The 27127-nt window shown below is 39.4% G+C and overlaps 1 pseudogene; it reads right to left on the reverse strand.

Moving 5' to 3' along the window:
• Positions 1–7239: 7239 nt before the first annotated feature.
• Positions 7240–8140, reverse strand: LOC116897746 (annotated as a pseudogene).
• Positions 8141–27127: the final 18987 nt, after the last annotated feature.

A 27127-nucleotide genomic window follows, 5' to 3' on the forward strand; every position in this document is an offset into this window, starting at 1 on the left:
CTCCATCTTTCTCCCTGGATTTCTTTTATACAGGAAGAAGGGACTTTCTTTTTCTGGTCCAATCTATTGGTCTTTTTTATAGACAGCTTCATCTTTAGGTTAGGAAATTTTTCTTCTATGATTTTGTGGGAAATATTTTTTTGGCCTTTGATCTGGAAATCTTCTTCGATTCTATTATTCTTAGATTTGGACTTTTTTTAGTGTCCCAGATTTCCTGAATGTTTTGTCAGGTATTTTTACATTTAACACTTTTTGATCGATACATCTATTTCTTCTATTGAATCTTCAATATATGAAATTCACACTTTCATCTTTTTATTATGTTGGTGATCTGTAGTTCCTGTTCACATATCTCAATTTTCTATTTCCAGAATTCTTTCACTTTATGTTCTCTTTATTGTTTCTATTTCATTGTCAGGTCTTGAATAGCTCTATTCCTTTCCTTCCAGCTGTTTAAGGGATTAATCTTTTCCTTTTTTTGCTTTTTCATTGATTTGTTTAAGGAGTGTATTCATTTCCTTTTGAAGGATCTCAATTATCTTAGTAAAGTTGGTTTTATGGTCTTTTATGTTTCAGCTGTATTGCATCGTTTAGGGCTTACTGCAGTAAGATAGCTGGGCTCTGGGATGATATATGCCATGGTTATTGTTGTGTTCTCATGCTGTTCTCTAGGCATCTGGATTTGTGGTGATTTAGGTTAGGTACTGATTTCTGACTTTGTCTTTGTTGGATGAGTGTTTTTTTCCCTTGGTTTTTCTTTTCCTTATGGTCTTCTGGTCAGTATGGCCTGGACTTCTGGGAGCCAGAGTGCTCTCTGGTAGAAATCACTCCAGTTGAAGGCTGGGATACAATGATGAGGATGGCACAAGACTAGAGAGCTTGGTCAGGCACCAAGAGCATGAAAGACTGGGAGAAGTCAGTGGGAATATGGCCTATCTGGACTTCTGGTGTATCACTGAAGGAACTTTCATAGGAACTCAAACAGAGCAGGAACCTGATGGTAGGGGCTAAAGCAGAAGCCATAGAGGAGTGCTGGTTATTGGCTTACTCCTCATGCCTTCTTCAGCCTGCTTTCCAGTCCAGGGACTTACCCACAATGGTCTAGGCCCTCCCCCATCAATCACTAATTAAGAAATTACCATACATATTGGAGTTTCTTCCTTTCAGATAACTCTAATATTTGTTAAGTTTACTTAAAACTAGCCACCATAGTCAGCTTTTCCACAGCATGAAAATTGCTGAGCAAAGTGACCCACAGTTTCTGTTAAGTCAATAATTGTTTGTCTGCAAAAGAATCATGGCTAACAGGGTTCACTTCAACTACTCATGGGCTATAACTCAGCAATGTTGGCATCAGAGAGATAGTGATTGAACACCTTGAATAATCATGGTTGCAGGCAAAATTCTTTCCAAAGCTCTGAGTCCAGTATATGGGTTATTTGAAAGATGCATATGGTGACTCAGGACCCCACTCTTTAGAATCTCATGTGATCTCTGACTTTTTCATAGACTGGTCAGTCCTAGATCCAGACATCCAAGAGGGCAATTTCCTGTTTGAATCTTTCTAAACACTCTGCTGGGAGACTGTGGTTGCTATGGGAGCTAAGATAGCCATGCTTTGAAGAAGTCCCAAACAAGCTTTGTGCATAGGACATGTCGAGGGTACCACTCTGTCATGATCCAGCTGTTCCTTTTCCTAACACAGTCCACAATAACCCTGAAAGGAGCCACTGGGGACATGCCAGTTCCAGCTGATTAAGTGTGGACAAACTGATTTCCCTCTACAAGGTCAGACTGTCTAAGTGATGCTAACTGACAGCAAAAAATATAAGCCAGAACTGGTAATAGTGTGTTCATGTTCCAAGGACAAAGTGTCAGGTGCAATCTCTCAAAATATTCCTATTTTGAAAGATCTTAAAACAAATCCTAGGTTTGCTATGAGGTCATCAGCACAGGGATATGGCAACCCAGAGACAATTGTGTCAGATATATGGTTTTTCACACTTTTTCTGAAAACATAATATAATTGGCATTATACATAACTGAACAGATTATATTTAAGGATATATATGAATATTATGTCTGTCTCTCATATGTTATACACACACATGCAAACACGCACACACACACACACACGCATACACATACACACAAACACAAACACATGTACATTCAGTAACAGTGAGAAAAAAAGGTCATGAAGTTGAAAGAGAGCAAGATATGATAAATTATAGGGTTTGGTGGGAGAAAACATTATATTTTTAAAGTTTTTGTTTGTCTGTGTTTTTAACAAGCACAGTTGGCAGGATTCAGCTTCAGTCTATTGGTATTTCCAGTGATTCTCTTTTCCATCCCAGTTGGAGGGATTCTGTATTGGCCTTGACAACATCAAATAAGGTAGTTAATCACAAGACCAATACTTTGTAGAGGGCACAGGAGTCTTTGATGTTAGATACACAGAGTTGTTCCTTTAAGGGGAAGAATGCAAACCTATTTTCTACTGAAAAGGCTGACATGTTTTATAGCATGGTGATCTTTGTACTATCTGTGTGGCTAAAGACTTTGTGACACCAGACCCTCCTTCAAACTCTTATTGTGATTAAATTTTCTCAGTCAACCATAAATCTGTTTTTGTCATTCAATCTATAGAACTTATCTTCATGGACTTTACAAAGAGTTTCGGTGTAGCTGCATCTCGCTATATTTAGCTTACTTGTTCCTCAAGGAGGTTCATATTTTCTTTGTTTGTACACAGAATTGAGTTAATCACCAGCATAATTTTCACCAACTTGTGGTGTGCTTAAATATAAACCACTTGAGATCAGACTCTTGAAATTTGATCCAACACATGCTACTGGGTTATGTTGAGCTAAACAGCCTTCTTGCCTCCTGAAGTTCATCTCTCTGCTGCCTGTTAAGGTTATAGAGAACCCCACAATACTTAAAACACTCAAGGTGACAAGGAGTCACAAATTTTAATTTAGAAGTGTCTGTGCAAGCTCTTCCTCATGAACGTGTTCTATTTTCTATTTACTTAGCTTGTTTTTCTAAGGGAAAATGTCCATAAAATGTCTTTGGGTAATTTTAATTATTTGCAAATAAATACATGTGTATCACCTATGCATTTAGAAATATTTAAAGCTTTCTATATACACAGGTAACCAAAAATGCATGGTGTGATACAATTTCCAGTTTAGATTATGGGTTGCAACTGCTTGTAGCTGAAAAGCCGAATAGCAAGTACCATGGTCCCAGCACTGTAAGCACACGCCAGTGTGTCCTGCTCTACCCTTGTCTCCCAAGACATTTAGGATATGTCCTCATATCTATTGTTGTGGCACAATATCTCACAAAAGTTGTGTTCTTTCTGGTTGAGAGTGAGTATGTGTTAAGTATGGGTGAGGTGAGGCAGGTAGTTTCAATCTGGGCCTTTAAGGGCAAACTTTCAGTACAACATACAAAAGTAATTAAACTTATTGGAGGCCCATGGGAGTGCATGAAGAATATTTACAATACAAAACAAAACAAAAGCAAAAAAATGAAAAATATTTGAGAGCTTGATGATCTTTTGTCATGGTATTAGGATCCAGGAAAGCCAATGTTGAATGCAGATTGTAAAATTTTAAAGTTGAATACTTGACACAAGTAATTAAATTCATAGAAATGTAAATGATTTCAGGGTCTTGTTAAGGAGCTATCAAAATAGGGTACATTTTTTTCAATCATTTGGAATTATTTGAAGTAAGATAAATTCAGTCAATTGTGCTACAATAATTGCTATATTTTCTCCTTTCCCTGGACATTAAGAGGACAACAATCTGGGGTTGGTATAGATTCAGAATCCTTTTCCCCTTTGTGACTCCTTGTGGTTTGATATCAAATAACCCTGAAAATCCAGACATTACTCTGTGTTCTAGGTAGTAATGAAGGGCAAGGGTAAATATCAAATGAATTTTTGTTGTTTTTGTTGTTCTTGTTGTTCTTGTTCTTGTTCTTCTTGTTCAGAAAGCAACGACTCCTCTTAGAAGTGCTACCAAGTAAAATTCTATATCATCTCATTGGCTGAGTTACAGATGTCCAAATTACAAAGTTTGTTGCTGTAACCTGGACACAGTAGTTGCTTGTTATTTAGGAATTTAATACAAGTCTGGATAACTTAGAAGATCTATGATGAATGCAACATTCTTATTTAAATGGAGAAGCTCATCTAGGAAATAGATTTAGGCTGGAGGAGAACAAGCCATGGAGAGATGCTTTTATCTGCTATGCTAATGAATAAAATTTCCTCCAGATTTCTATGGTCCAGGAAAGCCTCTTCTATGGGGGAGTGATGTTGTAAAAACTCAAGAAGGGTAGTGAGAATGGTAGGTTTGAACAGAGGTGGGGTACTTCCTGTTCCACAGGGAAATAAAGCTGGTTATGTTATCTGAAGCCAAACTTTGTGTTTGAAGACTCTAGGCATACTTACAATGAGTCTTTATATTAGCATAAATATAGAGATCATGATTAAAATATTTTATCTTTATTATTTTTGGCAGGAAGGAACCTAAGACCTTTTGCATGCTAGGTAAGCATTATGCTACTGATGACATCCCAATCCTAAATTTTAAATGATGATCTTACAAAGACTTACATATCACCAAAAGAGACAATATTGGTACCTTTCTTTTATGGATATGAGGAGAAAATTTGGGGGAAATCAGTGTTAATCAGGGTCAACCTATCTTTGAACTCTGAATTCATGCCCTACATTCCTGACTATTTCTCACTTTTATTTTCTTCTTGTTCTTTGTATCAGTTGTTTTTCTATGGCTGTGATAAAATATTATGATCTAAAGTGACTTTGTTTGACTTACAGTTCTAGAGGGGAAGAGTCTATCATAGTTAGAGAAACATGACACCCAGTAGGAGGCAAACCAATAGCTGGAAACTAGGACATCATATCTCCAAATCTAAGAATGAAGCAGAGAGCAAGAACTAGATGTGAGAAAAGACAGTAAACTTTTAAAGTTTTCAAGGTAACACATTCTAACACTTCTTGAATAGCATCATTAAGTTCTGAACCTGAGAATATATGTGAAGAAGACACTAACCTGTGAAGATTATTACCCTCACACATCATTTGATAGTTACTAGAGGGACTTGCACCTTATAGGCTCAGAATGTGGAAGAATCCCACCCTGATTGGCATCCCAGAGCTCTCTACCAGTTTGTATCTGAATCCATGGCAGCGTTTGTCTTTATATAGTCATCCCTTTGGAAAAAATATTCCTTACTTAAAAGAATAGTAGGTATTGATTATGAACTTTACATATTTTATGTGAATTACACACTTTTCTGTTTATGTACAAATAAGTCCAAAATTTAGAAATAGTTACTAATTCTTAACTGGTTGATTTAACATTGTTCTTAAATATTCCTGTCCATGTATAAAAGAATGCAAATGTAAGTATAGAGAGGTTATCATTCCATTAATAAGATTATATTTTATATATGCTACCATTACAAGTTTTTTTTAGTTCCCTTATGAATATTGATGCAAAAATACACAATAAAATTCTTGCAAACACAGTCCAAGAACACATCAACATGATCTTCCATCATGATCAATTAGGCTTCATCCCAGGTATGCAGGGATGGTTAAATATATGGAAATCCATCAATGTAACCCACTACATAAACAAACTCAAAGATAAAAACTACATGATCATTTCATTAGATGCTGAGAAAGCATTTGATAAAATTCAACACCCCTTCATGATAAAAGTTCTGGAAAGATCAAGAATTCGAGGCCCATACCTAAACATAGTAAAAGCCATATACAGCAAACCAGTAGCTAACATCAAACTGAATGGAGAGAAACTTGAAGCAATCCCACTAAAATCAGAGACTAGAAAAGGCTGCCTGCTCTCTCCCTACGTATTCAATATAGTACTCAAAGTTCTAGCCAGATCAATTAGACAATGAAAGGAGGTCAAAAGTATACAAAATGTAAGGGAAGAAGTCACAATATCACTATTTACAGATGATATGATAGTATATTTAAGTGACCACAAAAGTTCCACCAGAGAACTACTAAATCTGATAAACAACTTCAGCAAAGTATCTGGGTATAAAATTTACTCAAACAAATCAGTAGCCTTCTTCTACTCAAAGGATAAATGGCTGAGAAAGAAATTATGGAAATGACACACTTCACGATACTTCCAAATAATATAAAATACCTTGGTGTGACTTTAACCAAAGAAGTAAAAGATCTGTATAACAAGAACTTCAAGTCTCTGAAGAAAGAAATTGAAGATCTTAGAAGATGGAAAGACCTTCCATGCTCATGGATTGGCAGAATTAATATAGTAAAAAAGGCCATTTTGCTAAAAGCAATCTACAGATCGAATGCAATCCCCATCAAAATTCCAACTCAATTCTTCATAGGGTTCGAAAGAGCAATTTGCAAATACATTTGGAATAACAAAAAACCCAGGATAGTGAAAGTTAAATTATCCTCAACAATTAAAGAACATCTCGGGGAATCACCATCCTTGATCTCAAGCTGTACTACAATAGAAGAAGGGGGAGAGGATGGGATAGGGGCCTTATGGACAGGAAACTGGGAAAGGGAATAATGTTTGAAATGTAAATAAAAAATACCCAATAAAAAAAGGATAAAGTAAAGAGATCTTAAGCAGTAAATCAATCTTATCAACATAGCACAAGGCTGGCCAAAACCACAAGGCAGCCTGCTTTGGAATATTTACATGATAACAAATTAAATCTTGCAGGAGAATTTATACTGTCCTTACAAATTCTTTCCATGATTCCAGCATACAGATGCTAACAGCAAACAAAACCTGAACAAAACCCAGGAAAAATAAACAAATTATTTTCAATATATTCACATACATATTAAAATATAATACACATAGTCAGGATAAAAGAGTTTGGGAGAGGATGTGCATGGGTCTATGTGCTGACAGCACTGCCAAGTGGGAGACCCAGATTTGAGAATGGTGTCAAGTGTGGCCAAGGTCTTCCTTAGGCTACTGCTTCTGGTGGCCTGTAAGTGTTACACCAGCAGCTCACAAATAGGGGTCATTTAGACAGATCTCACTTTTGCAGCTTACAGTCGACACATGCAGGTTTGAACTGCTCAGTATGATGGGTCATTACACCAGTAACACAGCCCTGGTCATGGGGTAGGAAGCAGAATCCTTTCTGCTCATACTACGCTCTGTCCTGATGTCACTCTAGTTCAGTGTCCTTTTTAAGTTTATAAACATTCCCAAACTTCTGCATGTATTTCTTGATGTACCCCTTGGCTTTGTGTTTCACATTCTCATTGCACTGTAGATCCTCAGGGTTCTTATAGTACTTTGTCCGTGACTCCATAAGTAAGCTTTTGAGCAAAGTGCTTAAAATCTTCAGTCATGGTGACCCTGCCCACCTTGCAGTCAGGTTTCTGATATGGATTCAGGTACTGGACAATGAACCAAGACATCTCTTTTCTGAATATGTCTGCTTTTCTTTGCCAGCTCACTGGAGGTATCTGCTTCTGCTTTCTTTGGGGTTTTTTTATGTCTTCATGGGGTTTTCATCATATGTTGAGGTTCCCAGGTCCATCTCAGCTTCATGCTCAAGGCTGCATCATCTCCTGGGCTTTCCTAAGTAGGAGGATCCCACTTGTGATTACATGGCAGTAATTGATCTTCCCTTCAGGATCTCAGGCTGTCTTCCAGTTGGGAGGTAAAACCATTGTTTTTGGTTTTGGAGGGGAGGGTGGTGGCAGATCCAGCAGATTATTTGTTACAACCATTTCAATTGGCTGTAAGGACTGAGGCTGCCCTAGTGCAACTATTGTAGTCACAGTTGCAGTTGGCTATACCACCACTCTTTGTGGGTGAGCTGTGAAAATCTGCTGTCCCTGGATATATTGAAGACTTGGCTGAGCATAACTCTGCAAAATTGGAGGAGTTGTCTGTGAATAAGGAGAAGTCACACCTTAGACAGTTGAACATGTCTGTCCTTGATAATATACAGTTGCTTGAGATTGGGCAGGAGAATACTGGAGATGTACACTGACAGACTGTTGGTTTGAATCCAGCAACCCTAATGCTGAAAAGGTGCTTCTGTCTACACCTAGCATGGACCCTGTGTGCTCACCTGCACCTTATGATCATGCTCAGCCCTTGGTAGGACATTCTACAGAGTCCCTTGCTGCCCCTCTGTCCATGCAAGTGGTGCCACATGGGGCAGCCTTGGTGGAAGTTTCCAGTTGACATTATGCAACTCAGAGTGAAAGTTTGGTACACCAAGACTCCAGTGTTCCTGGAATGCCAGTACACGCTCCAGGCCCAGTCCAAGGACAGAATTACAGTGTGTGGGAAAATAACACTTTACACAATAGTCATACGTAATATAAAACACCTTGGTGTGACTCAAACCAAGCAAGTGAAAGATCTGTATGACAAGAACTTCAAGTCTCTAAAGAAAGAAATTGAAGATCTTAGAAGTTGAAAAGATCTCCCACACTCATGAAGTGGCAGGATTAATATAGTAAAAATGGCCATTTTGCCAAAAGCCATCTACAGATCCAATGCAATCCCCATCAAAATTCTAACTCAACTCTTCACAGAGTTAGAAAGAGCAATTTGCAAATTCATTTGGAATAACAAAAAAACATGATTGGTGAAACTATTCTGAATAATAAAATAACTTCTGGGGAAATCACCATCCCTAACCTCCAGCTGTAGTGCAAAGCAATCGTGATTAAAAACTGTATGGTACAGAGACAGGCAGGCAGATCAGTGGAATAGAATTGAAGATCCAGAAATGAACCCACATACCTATGATCACTTGATCTTTGACAAAGGAGCTAAAACCATCCAGTGGACAAAAGACAGCATTTTCAACAAATGGTGCTGGTTCAACTGGCAGTCAGCAGGTAGAAGAATGCAAATTGATCCATTCTTATTGCGTTGTACAAAGCTCAAGTCCAAGTGGATCAAGGACCTCCACATAAAACCAGAAACACTGAAACTAATAGAAGAGAAAGTGGAAAAGAGCCTTGAACTCATAGGCACAGAGAAAATTTTCCTGAACAGAACATCAATAACTTATGCTCTAAGATCAAGAATTGATAAATGGGACCTCATAAATTGCAAAGTTTCTGTAAGGCAAAGGACACTGCCACATTGCCAATAAGACAAAATAGCAAGCAATAGATTGGGAAATGATCTTACCAATCCTACATCTGATAGAGGGCTAATATCCAATATATACAAAGAACTCAAGAAGTTAGACTCAAAGAATCAAATAACCCTTTTTTTAAAAAAGTGGATGGTCCTACCAAGGCTAGACACCACTCCCCCCAGTGTAGGGGAATGACAGTGCAAGGAGGTGTAAAGGGGGGGTGGCTAGAGAGGGGAAACACCCTTATAGAAGAAGGGGGAGGAGGATGGGATAGGGGGTTTATGGATGGGAAACTGGGAAAGGGAATACATTTGAAATGTAAATAAAAATATCCAATGAAAAAATGTATTAAAAAAAAAAGAAAGAAAGAAAATAAAAGAAAGTTTACCATGTAGAATAGTAGTGCCTAGGCTGAAGCTACAGAACTATAGTATCAAATAGTTCTATTTGTTATTTGATACTCAAGGAAGCTGATATAGTACCAAAACAGTAAAGGCCATCAATAGATGTATACTGAATGATTATATATGATCATGTCTATAGACAGGGCCTGAAGCCTGAGAGTCAAATGATGGTTCTCCTTGTAAAAATTAATTAAAACAGAGGGCATTTGGATCAGAATAAAATAGGTGCATTAGGAAAACACATCAACTTCTGTACATGCTTTCAGGAGAAATCTTGGTTTAAGCCAGCCTCATTAAGAAACTCAGCATCATTACCAACTTGAAGATTGAAAGAACAGAACCATGATGACCTTTCTCTGTGCTAGTGAGAAGTGTGTGCATCCTTTCATTTTAAATGACCAATTAAGTAGCATACAGCAGTAAAAAAAAAAGCCACAAAACCTCAAAATTGAATATGACAAGATTAGTCAGTGAATGTCCATAGAGTTACCATAAGCAGTAGTCTCAGTCTCTCACTTTTGTGGCTCTTGTCTACCTCTCTATGAGATGGCCCTTGGCAATTTATTTGCAAGATGAACCAACTAGCATGGTAAAAAAAAGAAGTGATCTAAGAGCATGCTTTCATGATATTCAGTGAAAAAGAAGACCAACTTTTTATAAATTTATTTTATTATTGATATAATTACAGTTTTAAAATACCTAATATGATAAGATATAGTAATTTATCATTAATTATATATTTCAAGAAAAACAACAAAGATTCCTGGTGAAAATTAATCATCCATAATCTAATAGGATAGTATGTAACATCACATAAAAGCCCTAAAAATTACAAGAGGTCCTCAAATTTCAATAAAACCATACTATAAAACAGTTATATTTAAAAATAGAATGAGATATTGGGTTTTATATGTGGAAAAATAGAAAACATGAAAATGCTCCATTGTATAGAAAGATAATTTACTTGATGAAAGAGCAAATGGAAAATCTGAATTACACTTCTTCACTACAAAAGTTGTTTAATACATATTTTGTATAACAAAAATAAAAAATGGGCTACAAAAACTAAACAAAGAATTCTCAAATGAGGAATATTAATTGGCCCAGAAGTGTCTAAAGAAATGTTCGACATCCTTAATCATCAGGGAAATGCAAATCAAAACAACTCTGAGATTCCACCTCACACCAGTCAGAATGGCTAAGATCAAAAACTCAGATGACAACAGATGCTGGTGAGGATATGAAAAAGAGGAACACTCCTCCATTGTTGGTGGAATTGCAAGCTGGTAAAACCACTCTGGAAATCTGTCAGGAGGTTCCTCAGAAAATTAGACATAGTACTACCTGAGGACTCAGCTATACCACTCCTGTGCATACACCCAAAAGATGCTCCAACATATAACAAAGACACATGCTCCACTATGTTCATAGCAGCCTTATTTACAGTAGCCAGAAGCTAGAAAGAACCCAGATGTCCTTCGACAGAGGAATAGATACAGAAAATTGGTACATTTATACAATGGAGTGCTACTGAGCTATTAAAAACAATGATTTCATGAAATTCATAGGCAAATGGATAGGAACTAGAAAATATCATCCTGGCACTCGAGCGGCAGGTCCCCTATGGTCCAGACACCGCCAGGACCGGAAGGGACATGGTCAACAGTTCTCTGCACCCAAATCCCGTGGGAGGGAGAGCTAAACCTTCAGAGGGGCAGACATGCCTGAGAAGCCAGAAGAGACTACACTCTGCCCACATTTCTGACTCCAGAGGAAAACACCTAACGCCATTTGGGACCCCGGTGCACAGGGGCCCCCCCACCGCAAGGGAAAAGGTAGCGCAGGCCCTCCTGGTTGCCACCCTCACAGAGAGCTCAAAGGCAGCCCCCCACGAGCAACTTGAGTCGTGGGACCACAGGTAAGATCAACTTTTCTGCTCCTCAACTTTTCTGACCTGCCTAGTGGACTCAGGACACACAGAGGCAAAATTCCTCTGGGACTGGACACTTATGGTTTTTAGCTGGAGCCCCAACCTCGCTGATTCCGGCCCACAGCTCACTGCTCCCAAACCCCGTGGGAGAGAGAGCTCACCGTCCTGACAGGTGGGCACTCCTGACTGTAGAGCGGGAGAGACCACCAATACTGTCCACCCCTGCCCACATCCCTGGCCCAAGAGGAAACTGTATAGGGCCTCTGAGAACCGGAAGATAGGGGCACTCGAGTGGCAGGTCCCCCGCAGTCCAGATACTGCCCGGACCTGAAGGGACCTGGTCAACAGTTCTCTGCACCCAAATCACATGAGAGGGAGAGCTAAACCTTCAGAGGGGCAGACACGACTGGGAAGCCAGAAGAGACTACACTCTGCCCACATTTCTGATTCCAGAGGAAAACACCTAACGCCATCTGGGAACCCGGTATATGGGGGCCCCAGGAAAAGGTAGCACAGGCCCTCATCGAGAACTCAAATGCAGCCCCCCATGAGCAACTTGAGCTGCGGGTCCACAGGTAAGACCAACTTTTCTGCTCCAAGAGACCTGCCTGGTGGACTCAGGACACAGGCCCACAGGAACAGCTGACCAGCAGCAGACAGGAAAGACTACATGCCCGAAAGCAGAAAAATCTGTTCCCATAACTGGCTGAAAGAAAACAGGAAACAGGTCTACAGCACTCCTGACACACAGGACTATAGGACAGTCTAGCCACTGTCAGAAATAGCAGAACAAGGAAACACCAGAGAAAACCTGATGGTGAGAGGCAAACACAGGAACCCAAGCAACAGAAACCAAGACTACATGGCATCATCGGAGCCCAATTCTCCCACCAAGCAAACACTGACTAGCCAAACACACCATAAAAGCAAGATCCAGATTTAAAATCACATTTGATCATGATGATGGAGGACTTTGAGAAAGACATAAAGAATGCCCTTAGAGAAATGGAGGAAAACATAAATAAACAAGTAGAAGCCTATAGAGAGGAATCACAAAAATCCCTGAAAGAATTCAGGGAAACACAATCAAAAAGTTGAAGGAATTAAAAATGGAAATAGAAGCAATCAAGAAAGAACACATGGAAACAACCCTGGATATAGAAAACCAAAAGAAGAGACAAGGAGCTGTAGATAAAAGCTTCACCAACAGAATACAAGAGATGGAAGAGAGAATCTCAGGAGCAGAAGATTCCATAGAAATCATCAACTCAACAGTCAAAGATAATGTAAAACGGAAAAAGCTACTGATCCAAAATATACAGGAAACCCAGGACTCAATTAGAAGATCAAACCTAAGGATAATAGGTATAGAAGTGAGTGAGGACTCCCAGCTCAAAGGACCAGTACATAACTTCAACAAAATCATAGAAGAAAACTTCCCTAACCTAAAGAAAGAGATGCACCATAAACATACAAGAAGCCTACAGAACTCCAAATAGATTGGACCAGAAAAGAAACTCCTCCCATCGCATAAGAGTCAAAACACCAAACGCACAAAATAAAGAAAGAATATTAAAAGCAGCAAGGGAAAAAGGTCAAGTAACATATAAAGGCAGACCTATCAGAATCACACCAGACATTTTCGTCAGAAACTATGAAGGCCAGAAGATCCTGGACTGATGTCATACAGACCCTAAGAGAACACAAATGCCAGCCCAGGCTACTGTATCCTGCAAAACTCTCAATTAACATAGATGGAGAAACCAAGATATTCCATGACAAAACCAAATTTACACAATATCTTTCTACAAATCCAGCACTACAAAGGATAATAAATGCAAAAGCCCAACATAAGGAGGCAAGCTACATCCTAGAAAGAGCAAGAAACTAATCGTCTTGGCAACAAAACAAAGAGAAGAAAGGCACACAAACATAATCTCACATCCAAATATGAATATAACAGGAAGCAATAATCACTATTCCTTAATATCTCTCAACATCAATGGTCTCAACTCCCCAAGAAAAAGACATAGATTAACAAACTGGATACATAATGAGGACCCTGCATTCTGCTGCCTACAGGAAACACACCTCAGAGACAAAGACAGACACTACCTCAGAGTGAAAGGCTGGAAAACAAATTTCCAAGCAAATGGTCGGAAGAAGTAAGCTGGAGTAGCCATTCTAATATCGAATAAAATCAATTTTCAACTAAAAGTCATCAAAAAAGATAAGGAAGGACACTTCATATTCATCAAAGGAAAAATCCACCAAGATGAACTCTCAATCCTAAATATCTATGCTCCAAATACAAGGGCACCTACATACATAAAAGAAACATTACTAAAGCTCAAAGCACACATTGCACCTCACACAATAATAGTAGGAGATTTCACCACCCAATCTCATCAATGGACAGGTCATGGAAATAGAAATTAAACAGAAACATAGACAGACTAAGTGAAGTCATGAACCAAATGGACTTAAAAGATATTTATAAAACATTCTATCTTAAAACAAAAGAATATACCTTCTTCTCACCACCTCATGGTATTTTCTCCAAAATTGACCATATAACTGGTAATAAAAGAGGCCTCAACAGATACAGAAAGATAGAAATAATCCCATGCATCCTATCAGAACACCACGGGCTGAAGCTGGTCTTCAATAACAATAAGGGAAGAATGCCCACATATACATGGAAGTTGAACAATACTCTACTCAATGATAACCCGGTCAAGAAAGAAATAAAGAAAGAAATTAAAGACTTCTTAGAATTTAATGAAAATGAAGGTACAACATATCCAAACTTATGGGACACAATGAAAGCTGTGCTAAGAGGGAAACTCATAGCTCTGAGTGCCTGCAGAAAGAAACAGGAGAGAGGATAGATCAGCAGCTTGACAGCACACCTAAAAGCTCTAGAACAAACAAAAGCAAATACACCCAGGAGGACTAGAAGGCAGGAAATAATCAAACTCAGAGCTGAAATCAACCAAGTAGAAACAAAAAGGACCATACAAAGAATCAACAGAACCAAAAGTTGGTTCTTTGAGAAAATCAACAAGATAAACTCTTAGCCAGACTAACGAGAGGACACAAAGAGTGTATACAAATTAACAAAATCAGAAAAGGGAGACATAACAAAAGAATCAGAGGAAATTTAAAAAAAAAATCATCAGATCCTACTACAAAAGCCTAAATTCAACAAAACTTGAAAATCTGGATGAAATGGACAATTTCCTAGACAGATACCAGGTACTGAAGTTAAATCAGGAACATATAAACCATTTAAACAACCCCATAACTCCTAAAGAAATAGAAGCAGTCATTAAAGATCTGCCAACCAAAAAGAACCCAGGTCCAGACGGGTTCAGTGCGGAATTCTATCAGACCTTCATAGAAGACCTCATACCAATATTATCCAAACTATTCCACAAAATTGAAACAGATGGAGCACTACCGAATTCCTTCTATAAAGCCACAATTACTCTTATACCTAAACCACACAAACACCCAACAAAGAAAGAGAACTTCAGACCAATTTCCCTTATGAATATCGACACAAAAATACTCAGTAAAATTCTGGCAAACCGAATCCAAGAGCACATCAAAACAATCATCCACCATAATCAAGTATGCTTCATCCCAGGCATGCAGGGATGGTTTAATATACAGAAAACCATCAATGTAATCCATTATATAAACAAACTGAAAGAACAAAACCACATGATCATTTCATTAGATGCTGAGAAAGCATTTGACAAAATTCAACACCCCTTCATAATAAAAGTCCTGGAAAGAACAGGAATTCAAGGCCCATTCCTAAACATAGCAAAAGCCATATACAGCAAACCAGTAGCTAACATTAAACTAAATGGAGAGAAACTTGAAGCAATCCCACTAAAATCAGGGACTAGACAAGGCTGCCCACTCTCTCCCTACTTATTCAATATAGTTCTTGAAGTTCTAGCCAGAACAATAAGACAACAAAAGGAGATCAAAGGGATACAGATTGGAAAAGAAGAAGTCAAAATATCACTATTTGCAGATGATATGATAGCATATTTAAGTGATCCCAAAGTTCCACCAGAGAACTACTAAAGCTGATAAACAACTTCAGCAAAGTGGCTGGGTATAAAATTAACTCAAATAAATCAGTAGCCTTCCTCTACACAAAAGAGAAACAAGCCGAGAAAGAAATTAGGGAAAACGACACCCTTCATAATAGTCCCAAATAATATAAAATACCTCGGTGTGACTTTAACCAAGCAAGTAAAAGATCTGTATGATAAGAACTTCAAGCCCCTGAAGAAAGAAATTGAAGAAGACCTCAGAAGATGGAAAGATCTTCCATGCTCATGGATTGGCAGGATTAACATACTAAAACTGGCCATTTTACCAAAAGCAATCTACAGATTCAATGCAATCCCCATCAAAATACCAATCCAATTCTTCAGTTAGACAGAGTTAGACAGAACAATTTCCAAATTCATCTGGAATAAGAAAAAACCCAGGATAGCTAAAACTATCCTCAACAATAAAAGGACTTCTGGGGGAATCACTATCCCTGAACTCAAGCAGTATTACACAGCAATAGTGATAAAAACTGCATGGTATTGGTACAGAGACAGACAGATAGACCAATGGAATAGAATTGAAGACCCAGAAATGAACCCACACACCTATGGTCACTTGATTTTTGACAAAGGAGCCAAATCCATCCAATGGAAAAAAGATAGCATTTTCAGAAAATGGTGCTGGTTCTATTGGAGGTCAGCATGTAGAAGAATGCAGATCGATCCATGCTTATCACCCTGTACAAAGCTTAAGTCCATGTGGATCAAGGACCTCCACATCAAACCAGACGCACTCAAACTAATAGAAGAAAAACTGGGGAAGCATCTCGAACACATGGGCACTGGAGAAAATTTCCTGAACAAAACACCAATGGCTTATGCTCTGAGATCAGGAATAGACAAATGGGATCTCCTAAAACTGCAAAGCTTCTGTAAGGCAAAGGACACTGTGGTTAGGACAAATGGCAACCAACAGATTGGGAAAAGATCTTTACCAATCCTACAACAGATAGAGGGCTTATATCCAAAATATACAAAGAACTCAAGAAGTTAGACTGCAGGGGAGACAAATACCTATTAAAAAAATGGAGTTCCAAGCTAAACAAAGAATTCACAGCTGAGGAATGCTGAATGGTTGAGAAACACCTAAAGAAATGTTCAACATCTTTAGTCATAAGGGAAATGCAAATCAAAACAACCCTGAGATTTCACCTCACACCAGTGAGAATGACTAAGACCAAAAACTCATGTGACAGCAAATGCTGGCAAGGATGTGGAGAAAGAGGAACACTCCTCCATTGTTGGTGGGATTGCAGACTGGTACAACAATTCTGAAATCAGTCCGGAGGTTCCTCCAAAATTGGACATTGAACTACCTGATGACCCAGCTATACCTCTCTTGGGCATATACCCAAAAGATGCCCCAACATATAACAAAGACACATGCTCCACTATGTTCATAGCAGCCTTATTTATAATAGCCAGAAACTGGAAAGAACCCAGATGCCCTTCAACAGAGGAATGAATACAGAAAAAAATGTGGTACATCTACACAATGGAATATTACTCAGCTATCAAAAACAATGACTTTATGAAATTCATAGGCAAATGGATAGAACTGGAAAGTATCATCCTGAGTGAGGTAATCCAATCACAGAAAAATATACATGGTATGCACTCATTGATAAGTGGCTATTAGCCCAAATGCTTGAATTACCCTAGATGCACAGAACACATGAAACTCAAGGATGACCAAAATGCAAATGCTTCACTCCTTCTTTAAAAGGGGAACAAGAATACCCTTGGCAGGGAATAGGGAGGCAAAGTTTAAAACAGAGGCAGAAGGAACACCCATTCAGAGCCTGCCCCACATGTGGCCCATACATATACAGCCACCCAATTAGATAAGATGGATGAAGCAAAGAAGTGCAGGCCAACAGGAACCAGATGTAGATCTCTCCTGAGAGACACAGCCAAAATACAGCAAATACATAGGCGAATGCCAGCAGCAAGCCACTCAACTGAGAACAGGACCCCCGTTGAAGGAATCAAAGAAAGGACTGGAAGAGCTTGAAGGGGCTCGAGACCCCATATAAACAATAATGCCAACCAACCAGAGCTTGCAGGGACTAAGCCACTACACAAAGACTATACATGGACTGACCCTGGGCTCCAACCTCATAGGTAGCAATGAATAGCCTAGTAAGAGCACCAGTGGAAGGGGAAGCCCTTGGTCCTGCCAAGACTGAACCCCCAGTGAACGTGATTGTTGGAGGGAGGGCAGTAATGGGGGGAGGATAGGGAGGGGAACACCCATAGAGAAGGGGAAGGGTATGGGTTAGAGGGATGTTGGCCCGGAAACCGGGAAGGGGAATAACAATCAAAATGTAAATAAGAAATAGTCAAGTTAATAAAGATGGGGGAAAAAAAGAAAAGAAAATATCATCCTGAGTGACGTAACCCAATCACAAAAGAACATACATGATATGCACTCACGAATAAGTGGAATTTAGCCCAAAAGCTCAGAACACCCAAGATACAATCCACAGACCCCTTGAAGTTCATGAAGAAGAAAAAAGTGTGGATGCTTCAGTCCTTCTTAGAAAGGGGAACAAAAATACCCACAGGAGCAAATATGGAGACAAATTCTGGAGCAGAGACTGAAGGAAAGGTCATCCAGAGACTGTCCCACCTGGGAGATGCATCCTATTTACAACCACCAAACCTTCTTACAGATGCCAAGAAGTGCATGTGGACAGAAGATTGATATAGCTGTCTCCTAAAAGACTCTGCCAGAGCCAGACAAATAGAGCAGATGCTTACACCCAACCATTGAACTGAGAATGGAGTTCCCAATGGAGGAGTTAGAGAAAGGACTGAAGTAGCTGAAGGCATTTGCAACCCCATAAGAAGAACAATATCCACCAGGAAGACCCCCCAGAACTTCCATGGACTAAACCACCATCCCAAGAGCACACATTCTATCATGGTAGAACACTTGTAAAACACTTTGTGCCACAAGTTTCGAAAAACCAAGAATCAGACATCTTACAGTGATGGAAAAGTCTATGAATATAAGGACTATGGGAGAGCTTTCTGTATAATTCAACCCTAATTAAGCATTACAGAAGAACTCATAATGTATACAAGTCCTATGAATGTAGAGAATATAGTAAAATGTACTATTAGAAGTCAGACCTCAGACTGGAGAGATGGCTCAATGGTTAAGAGCACTGACTGCTCTTCCAGAGGTCCTGAGTTCAATTCCCAGCAACCACATGGTGGCTCACAGCCATCTGTTATGGGATCCAATGCCCTCTTCTGCTGTGTCTGAAGACAGTGACAGTGTACGCATATACATAAAATAAACCTTTTAAAAAAAGAATGTTCAGGAGGAATAATTTACTCTAATTTCTAAGACAATAGGTTTGGACTTTGAGGATAAAAGAGAAGATCAGTACAGGATAAAGGCTGTGGCTGCTGGCCTCTGTGGTGATTTAGAATATATTGGGAGCCAGAAGGGCAGCACTAAATACAACACCAAGCAAATGTTCTATCTCAGCTTAGACTAGTGTGTTGCTAAAACACACTTGAATTAGTTCATTTTTTTCTTATTTAATTTATATTTGTTTAATCCTTGTTTTAAATCTTCCTTCTTCATTGGTAAGCTCTGAGGAAACAGAAACTATGTGTTCCATTCACTATGAACAGCCCTGAGTAAAGGTTACTGTAGAATTTCAAAATAATTTTAACCCAAACTTAATTGCTCATTTTAATACATGCAATGTGTTGATTTCTGAAATGTTTGTTAAAATATTCTGGTTAGTTGAATAATTGTCTGTGGTTAAAGAGCTCATTTTAAAGGCCCCACCTAAGTCACTAATATTCATGAAAATTTACTATACAGGTGCAAATTTCTATACCAAAATACTTTGGTTTTTATTATGTTATTCAAAATAGAAAATGCAATTAGATGTTTTTGGTCAATTTTAAATTATTTTCAATCCAAAGGTCCCAGAGCTGTGTGGTTGCAAATGGCTATATTTTTAGATTTTAAAGCAGCCAAATAGTTTGCTCTAAGTTTTCACAGAGGAAAAACAAATCCCTTCTGGGCCAAAGTATTATGTACTGAGGTGTATCTGTGCTTGAGTCTGAACTCCTGAATGCCAAATAGTGGGGAACAAAAGCTTCCAGTGTTTCATTCTTAATGGTCTAGCAAGTGCCAGTGTTTAGTAAATATTAGGTTCTTAAACTACATCAATGAAGTTACAGGCTGAAATAAATTTAGTAAAAAACATAAGATCCCAAAATATTACCATACTGTGAGCTACAGAAAGGAGCTGAACAGTCATGAAATGAATGATACAGTCAGCATTTATACACAGAGTTCTGTGTCTAAGGGCTAGTACTGGTCATAGGGAATGGAGACAAACAAATTGCCAATTTAATTTTAGGTTTGTTAAGTGGATGAGAGTTGGCCTGTGTCTTCAGCCTTGTACTATAGACATCCTGTCTCCTCTGAGTCCACTTTAAGTGGCAGGCACTGTTAGCTCATCAGAAGTCTGGCTCTCTGTGTGAGCCCAGTCACCTGCTCTTGGTACCACAGAATGGAAACAGAGGTCCTAACACTCTCATTGCCCAACAGCTCAGCTCACACACCTCATGCTCTCCATGGCCCAAGTTAACTGATGGTTTGATAAGTTTGTCTATTTTATTATGTTTTGACCTGGCATACAGTTAATTCTACTTGACAGAATTAGCAAGCTATATATACATGTATAATTTTAAATCAGTTCAATATTAATGACTGCTGTGGGTCAGACATTGGCAGATCTCTTTGTGTGTCGCCAGCATGTCTGGTCCAGTTCTTGTTCCCAGGACTGAACTTGAACACCTCCATGCTGGGGCAAGGTTCCAGAAATGGAGAAAGACTCCTTTCTCCTCATGTCCTGGGATTAGTTTTATTTTTGTACCAGAAAACATTTAGAAAAAGGTGACCAGCACCAAAGAGTAAATGACAACAGTTGGACTCAGAATGGTGCCTGTGCATGGACACAGGAGCCGAGGTGTGTTTCCAATGTCTGCATTATCTAGCTTCCCTTCCTCACATTTACTCGATTCATATTTTGTTCCAGATAGTCTGCATCACCTAGAGTCATGTGTGATTATGACTTTGATTCAATTTTTATATATTATACATTTTTATTTGGTTGGTGTGTTAGTCAGGGTTTCTATTCCTGCACAAAACATCATGACCAAGAAGCAAGTTGAAGAGGAAAGGGTTTGTTCAACTTACAGTTCCACATAGCTGTTTCATCACCAAAGAAAGTCAGGACTGGATCTCAAGCAGGTCAGGAAGCAGGAGCTAATGCAGCGGCCATAGAGGGATGTTACTTACTGGCTTGCTTGCTTATAGAACCCAAGACTACCAGCCCAGGGATAGTACCACCCACAAGGGGCCCTCCACCCTTGATCACTAAGTAAGAAAATGCCTTACAGCTGGAACTCATGGAGGCATTTCCTCAAGGGAGGCTCCATTCTCTGTGATAACTTTATCTTGTGTCAAGTTGACAAACAAAATCAGCCAGTACAGTTGGTGTCTTTTTTTTCTCAAAGGCATTGTCTTAGTTAATATTTTTATTGCTATGGCAAAACACCATTACCAAGGTAACTTACAAAATAAAATGTTTCATTTGGCAATTATGGTTTCATAGTGTTTGAATTCATGACCATTGTGGTGGAAATCACAGCAGCAGGCAGGCATGTCACTGTTGTAGTAGCTAAGTACTTAAATCTTGAACCACAAACCATGGCAAAAAGAGCTAACTAGGAAACCTGAAAGCCTGGTTCCAGGGACACACATCCATCTCGAAGATACACCTCCTAATTCCTCCCTAATACTTCCACAGACTGAGAAACATTCAAATACATGAACCCATGAGGCTGTTCTTCTTCAAACCCTCAGAGGCACGTATGTAAAGGACATGGAAGACAGGACCTTTGTGATTTTAGTGTCTCTTCCATGAATTCAAAAAATTTCCTTTTGTTATTTATGGCTCAGCTACAATTTGGGGCACAACAATCTTGTCTGGAGTCTTGGAACACATAAGTGTTATTCAGTCTCCTAAGATTCCTCCCATGCATCTCAGGTCTTCATAAGTAACACCAAGGAATAATTGTCCCTCAACAGGAATTAATTTCTCTCAGGTGGCATCTCAAAGACACAGGACATTCTCTACAACATTCTTACCACCTGAAGAATGGTGTTTCAGGCATTGTTTTCATTCTTGGTAATTTATAACCAGGGCTATACCCTATTCCTTTACTATTATGCTCCAGGCAGTAGAACATCCTGTCTATATATGTTCATTAAAGATATGACCTGGACAGCCTGAAATCCATAGCTGATTGGAGGAGAAGTCAAACTCTAGGTATGACTAGTCTAGGGCCTTAGCTCTGAACTTCAATGCAAAATTAAGCAAGGTCTTCCCTCAGAAGTCATTAGGAGCAAATATGTAAACTATATAGGTGATCAGAACCAATCTGTCTTATGTGAGTTCTGATATTGGCTGGGTTAAGGGAAACCAAGACTTCCATGACCAGGTGGTATCTGTGAGGAGGACTGTGTTCATATGTATGTATGTACATATGTATGTATATATGTATTATGTAGTTGATATCTCAAGCTGCCCTTAAATTCCCTTTGTAACCCGGGCTGGCCTTGAATTCACAACCCTTCTCCTTTAACTTTTCAATTGCTGAGATTCTGGGCCAGAACCATCATAGTTGCTTTCATATTTAAGATATATATCTTTTCGACAAGAAGGCAACAAAAGCAAAGAAGGAAGCTCTTGCCCCTCCCAAAGTTGAGCCAAAGCAAAGGCCTTGAAAGCTAAGAAGCAGAGCTGAACGGCATCCACAGCCACAGAAAGAAAAAGATCAGAACATCACCCATTTTCCAGTGGCCCAAGACCCTGAAGCTCCAGAGGCAGCCAAAAAAATCCTCGAAAGAGTGCACCCAGGAGAAACAAGCTTGACGACTATGCTATCATCAAGTTCCCAATGAACACTGAGTCAGCCATGAAAAAAATTAGAGGATAATAACATGCTTGTATTCATTGTGATTGTCAAGCCCAAAAAGCACCAGATCAAACAGGCCATGAAGAAACTCTATGACACTGATGTAGTCAAAGTCAATACTCTGATAAGGCCTGATAGAGAGAAGAAGGTGCATGTTCATTTGGCTCCTGATTCTGATGCTCTAGATGTTGCCAACAAGATTGGGATTATCTAAAGTGAGTCCAGATGGCTAAATCTAAACATGCAATTTTACCATAAAATATGTATTATGCTTTGTTGCACATTTATTATATATAAAATTTTCCTTATTTTTTTTTTGCTTTCTCTACTCCTGAAAATAAAATCCAAGTAAAAAAAAGTCCAAAGATGAAAATTTCATCCTAAGACCAACAGAGTCAACTAACCTGATCCCTTGAATTTCTCAGAGTCTGAAGCACCAACCAAAGAATATACATGGGCTAGACCTAGACCTCCCCACTCATATGCAGCAGATGTTCAGTTTGGTCTTCATGTAGGTCCTGAAAAACTGGAGTGGGGCTATCCCAAAAGATATTGCCTATATGTCAGAAGCCATCATAGGAGAAGCTAATAACTAGCAGGTGATCTTCCTGAGATGACCACCTTAAATTAAAATCTGTAGTGGAACTCTGATAGGCAAAGCCTAGGAGAAAATCCTTTTAGGAAAGATCCCTGATGTTACTATGCTTTCCTGTTGTTATTATTAAGTATATATAACAATCACTTGGCATTAGTCCACGCTTTTGAGCAGATCTCTGCAGATCTGTGAAGATGTACTGTCCTGTAGTGATGCTATATAGACAAATAGATGACTTAATTTTTACTGATGACCCTATAAGAATTCCTAAAGTTATATTTATTTTTTTATTTATCTCTAATATTTATTAAGCTCTTTTATAGTGGGACTTCTATTTGGTTCTTTTCTGATAGTCAAAACTGCAATGAGAACTCTGCCAGTTTCCCATGTGTCACCAGTTAATAGCTTCTAGATAGTAAGCAGACTTGCTACTACTCAGAGAACATTCCAATAAGTTGTAAAACCATTAACCAAAGGTCATGACAGAAAATAAAATAAAAACTGAATTGTATAGGCAAAAAAACTGGATTTATTTATACAAAATTCCACTAGGTTAGTTATAGTTTTTAACTTTCAATGAACCTGTAGAGCTGTGACAAGTGATGGATGTTTAGCCGAATAATTACTCCTAATGATATGCATGTAAACATTCTCTGTTGTAAACTTCTATTTCAATTTATGATTTGAATTTATGTGTGAACTTGTAGTGAACTTTTTACCATATGATCTTGCGTTCTGAAAGATGTGTAAGTGCTGAGGGCAAAGAGGCAAGTGAAAAATTTCCTTTATCCCCCTTTTTTTTTTTTTTTTTTTCATCTTTATTAACTTGAGTATTTTTATTTACATTTCGATTGTTATTCTTTCCCAGTTTCCGCCAACATCCCCTAACTATGGGTGTTCCTCCTCATCTCCCCCATTACCGCCCCCCCCCCAACAATCACTTTCACTGGGGGGTTCAGTCTTGGCAGGACCAAGGGCTTCCCTTCCACTGGTGCCCTTACTAGGATATTCATTGCTACCTATGTGGTTGGAGCCCAGGGTCAGTCCATGTGTAGTCTTTGGGTAGTGGCTTAGTCCCTGGAAGCTCTGGTTGGTTGTTGTTCATATGAGGTCTCGAGCCCCTTCAAGCTCTTCCAGACCTTTTTCTGATTCCTTCAACGGGGGTCCCGTTCTCAGCTCAGTGGATTGCTGCTGGCATTCGCCTCTGTATTTGCTGTATTCTGGCTGTGTCTCTCAGGAGAGATCTACATTTATTCTGTTTCCCCCTTTTTCTTAGAGATTTTTCATAAGAAATTTTTTTTACAACTTAGAAATCAACACTAAAATCACCTTTTAAAGTGTCCCTTTTTCTTCCTGTGACTTTGACTAGCAGACTGCAAGTTGGAGCCACACACCTTCTGCTGAGATAGAACAAAGGCTACATCACTTAATCCCCTGCTATTTGGTTAAGGTTTTAACTGTCCACACCAGCAGCATTTAACCCTCAGAATTAGCATAGAACATTTGGAGATCATCAGTCTTTAAAGTCACACCAGAGTCCTATTCTGTGTCCAGTCTCAACCTACTCAGGCTGGGAGGCTTTCCCCACCTATAAATGGGATATGTATCTGTGAATTAGTTAACCCACTCTGAGCTCCTGGCCAGCCACACACAAGTATTGGTGCCTGCCCAGGAGCTCTCTGGATTCTCAAATGAAAGATACACGTGCCAGTTAATTTGATATGCCTTGTGCATTAGTCAGAGTTCTCTAGGGTCACAGAACTTATAGAATGTATTGAGGGAATTTATTGTCATGATTTACAGTCCAACCAACCCAACAAGGTTCAGCTGTGAATGGGAAGTCCAAGAATCTAGTAGTTGCTCAGTCCCACCAGGATAGTTGTTTCAGCTGGTCTTCTGTAGAAGTAGGTTCCAGCAGATGTGCAGGCAAAGAGTGAGTTGTTGCGGTAAAAATTATAAAGGACTGTTTTCTATCAGTTCCCATGAGCCAATTCCCTTGCTCCAGCTGCTACTCTGCCACACAGTCTACAAGCCACCCACTCCCAACTGTCTCTCTTTTAGCTGCCCTCTCTGCACAGTTCCCTAAGCAGTAGTTACCATGACACACACGCGCACACACACACACACACACACACACACACACACACACACACACACTTGTTCTGTGGGCCCTGAGCATTCTCACACCACTCGATCAACAGAACCAGATCCGCACGCTCCAACTGCCTCCCAGCCATTTCTTTCACACACTGTCCTCTTTAGCCCAGTAAAGTCAAAGTTTCAGAAATTTGTGATTTAGCAATTAAATTTACATGTTAAATTCTCAATCCACAATTCATCCACACAATAAATTCACTGCCAATTGATAAAGATATAAACTGCCCACCTAGACAAGGTAAAATCAATCTAGTTCACCTAAATCTGAACCATCCTCTTCCATAGATTCCATGTTGATCTCTCTCACTCCTCCCCCTCTCTCCTTCCTAGACTTTTCCTTGCCCACCCTTCCTTCTCATCCAATGACAGACTATGCCTTATCTTGAACCCACCTTGCTACATAATGACATCATCCTACAGTGAGTCTCTCTTCTTCCAATGTCCTTTTGTAGGTCTCCAGCAGAATGTGTGGCCCAGATTAAAGGAGTGAACCTCCATGCCTACATCTGGGACTGACTCTGTTCCAGGCTGACCTTGAACTCAGAGATCTTCTTTTCTCAGTGTCCTGGGATTAAAGGCATCTACTACCTTGCCTGGGCCTAAGCTTTTCATGGCCATTATGTCTCAAGATCTCCATGCCAAGATCCAAGTCAGAATTTGTGTCTTCCAGCCTGAAGATCTGGATCACAGGTGAGTCCTCCAGTTCTGGATTGTAGTTCATTCCAGATATAGTCAAGTTGACAACCATCCATCACACCTCGATTAGCTCAATGACTGGATGCTTTTAAACCTCCTCACAGCTAGCAAACACACCCCTCCAATGTACCTGAATTAACACCCTCCAAATCTACATTTTATCTTTGTTTCCCTGTTCCCTTCTGGGCAGCTTCCAACCAACCCCTGTAGGATTGCTTTCCATTACTATATTTCAGCTGTCTCACCCTCCTCTCCTTCACATCGTGGTCTTCCCTACGCCCCTCTCATGGCAGTTCTCTGTTTCCCTCTCTGTCCCAAGCCCCAGAATCCTAAAATTCCCACCTCTGTCTGTCTTCCCAGCCATTAGCTGCTGGCATCTTTATTTACCAGTGGGAACCAACTGAGGGCAACATCCCTCAGTTTCTTATGTGCAGACACTTGTGTAAGCAGTTTTGGGGACCAAAATTACACGATAATACAAACAGCATTAAGCCAAACCCACTTCAGGAATATGTTCTTCTAGCTGGACTGCCTTGTCCAGTCTCAGTGGGAGAGTATGTGCTTAGCCTCATAAACACTTGATGTGCCAGTGTTGGGGGGATATGCATGGGGGCTCTCGCCCACTCAGAGGAGAAGGGGAATGAGAGAAGGATTGTGGGAGGGGAAGACTGGGAGAGGGCAGTAAGCAGGAAGTAAAGTTAACAAGTAAAAATAAATAAATAAATAAATAAATAAATAAATAAATAAATAAATATTTCACCTAGCATGTTCCACTAAAGTAACACCAAGTCCTGAAATTCAGACAGGGAATTATACATAATTCTCTATCTCTGTCTCTCTTTCTCTCTCTCAGTCTCTCTCTGTGTGTCTCTCTGACTCTGTGTGTGTGTGTGTGTGCGTGTGTGTGTCTGTGTAAATATTGGAGTTGTTGATGTTTCTCTTTGATGGGTCATGCTTACTCTGGTGGTTAATAAAATATGCAAGTATTTGTCATGTAACA

The sequence above is a fragment of the Rattus rattus genome, chromosome 4 (assembly GCF_011064425.1).
Source record: "Rattus rattus isolate New Zealand chromosome 4, Rrattus_CSIRO_v1, whole genome shotgun sequence".
Taxonomy (NCBI): Eukaryota; Metazoa; Chordata; class Mammalia; order Rodentia; family Muridae; genus Rattus; species Rattus rattus.